Source organism: Mus pahari, chromosome 7 (assembly GCF_900095145.1).
Source record: "Mus pahari chromosome 7, PAHARI_EIJ_v1.1, whole genome shotgun sequence".
Classification (NCBI taxonomy): Eukaryota; Metazoa; Chordata; class Mammalia; order Rodentia; family Muridae; genus Mus; species Mus pahari.
The window spans coordinates 101,431,228-101,433,806 of record NC_034596.1 but is presented as its reverse complement, the minus strand read 5'-3'; positions in this window follow the sequence as shown (position 1 = coordinate 101,433,806).

Below are 2,579 nucleotides of genomic sequence, written 5' to 3'. Positions count from 1 at the left end.
CTCCTTCCTTCCTTCCTTCCTTCCTTCCTTCCTTCCTTCCTTCCTTCCTCCCTCCCTCCCTCCCTCCCTTCTTTCCTTCCCTTTCTTTCATTTGAGGCATGGTCTTTCTATGCTGTTCAATGCAGCCCAGCATGGCTTTGAACTCCTGGGAATCGTCTTGCCTCTGCCTCCTGAGTTCCAGAATTAAAGGTATATACAATCCCTGTCCTGATACCAGCTTCTTTGTGAGTTGTGTAGATTCCAACCTTCTCCAGCATCGAACCAGCACAGACAGTACAGACTTCCTGGGGTCTTTTTATTCCACGGAGTTGCTTCATCGTCTCTAAATGCCTCTGGAATGGCCTCTGCTTTGGCAAAATGTAAGAAAACAACTGCGACAGAACTGCCTGGGATCTTTGTGATTGCAAACCAACCTTCTACCTTCCCAGTCCTTTTCTGAAGTCCTTGCATTGGAGTTCTTTTGAGTCAGTTACATACTTTTCTTTTGTGACAGTCCAGTGGAACCTGTTTCCCTCTTCATATTGGCTGCTGGGCATCTCAGAGCTGGATCTTTAACTCCACTTGGACAGTTGTGGAAGGTTAATCATCTAATGTCCACCGCTGTGAGCTCAATTTTCCCTGTGAATACTTGCTACTACGTCCAGTCTCTTTGAGTTTCAACCCTATTTCTAATCACACATCTAATCTCATCTTTATATGTGGAGGGAGCACACATGAGTGAAGCACAAGGTTTAAGTGTGGAGCATATGGTGGCTCAGCTTTCCTCATGGTCTAGGATGGAACAAGTTCAGGGCACACTTCAGAATCACATGGCCTCTGCCCCCAGGGTTAGTCTCGACGTATGCTGGGTTCTCATCAGGAAGGAGAGGATGGGAGACTTGTCCAGGCATAGTCAGGCTCTAAGCTGGGATGGCCCCACCTGTCCCTCTCTTGATGGTAATCAAGAACACCTAAGGTGACTCACTTGAACCTTTGGCCTCTCTCTTTGCAAGGAGTGGCTTTCCCAGAACACAGATGTCCCACCGGGCTGACCTCACGGACAGAACTTGGTATCATCTCTGCCTCTGCCTTCCCTGACTCTGAGTTGATTCACCCCATGTGTGAATTACCCCACCTCTACAAAGAGGCTGCTGTAAGACCTTGGTCAGTAGCATGGGGCTAGCTGGAGGGTGTGTCCTGGCTACACAGTGAGCCAGGCAGCCTTGGGCTTCTGGGAAAGAGCTATTCCCAGCCAAGTGGAGATGCTGAGTTATGGAGTTGTACCTAATGTACTTCCATCATGGCCCATGTTAGTGTTGATTAGAGTTTTACCTGACGCCTCACCTATTACAATGAAACATAAAAAGGAAATTTGCAGCTGCCTGCTTATCAGAAAGAAAAGATCAACTGCTTCTGTAATTAATATGGAAGATAACAATTTAAAATAATGAAACACCCATAACATGCTTAGGGGAAGCAGCTTGTTGCTATAATTAGAACGAGAATCAAATTGTTCTGATGGCAAACACATCATTTATAGAACTAAATCTACTCTGAGTGGAAGTACGTTACACAGTAGTAAAATAATGAGCAACTGACAGTTCATAAAATTCTGGGCCAGAGGAAGATCTTCAAATCTTCTAGAAGTGGGACTGGACAGAACTGGACACCCTGACAGCACTGTGTGTCACTAAAGGTAGATTGCATGCATTGGTGACTGTCTCTTGAGGCCATTGAGATTGTTCTTAAGGGTAGGGTTGTTCAAACCTCACTGAAAATGTTAAATAGAATAGAGCTACACACACACACACACACACACACACACACACACACACATACTGTATGATACCATACAGAAGACACAGTCTGATAGAGCCTTCTAGAACTGTGGATCTCAATCTACCTAATACTGAGGTCCTTTAATACATTTCTCAGTTATATATAGTGACTTTCAACCATAAAATTATTTTTTTTTGCCACTTCACAACTGTAATTTTGCTACTGTTGTGAATCATAATGTAAATATTTGATGTGCAGGATATCTAATATATGATCCCCATGGGAGGAGAATCACTGCTCTAGAATATTCCTTGAGAAACTGTTTTTTTTTTTCCTCTACCTCTTTAAACAAATGTGTCAGATGGGAAAAGACTGAGAAAGAGCTCATAAACTTTTTGTGTATCTGCTACCTTATAATCAAGAAGTCATTTCCCTTCCCCATTATGAGAAGCTTTAAGTCCTAATCCCCCGTTTGGCCTTGCCTAGCCTAGCATGTCCCTGTCCTCTTCTGCCATCTTGCACCAGTTCCCTGGCTTAGCCTCATGGACTGTGTTTCAGAGTCCCTGCTCCTGTTGACCTCATGGTCCATGGTATCCTGCTCTCATCTGGCCCAAAGCATCCAGCCCTCATTACTTACTTGGGAGGCTCCCATATTTCCAAAAAGGTCTGAGGCAAATGTTAGCTCTTCTTTGCAGTCTCTCCAGTTCACCATCTACCCTACAAAATCAGCTTCCCTTTTCTCTAAGACCTCATGATGTTTTCCAGAAATACTTATCAATCTCTCTCTCTCTCTCTCTCTCTCTCTCTCTCTCTCTCTCTCT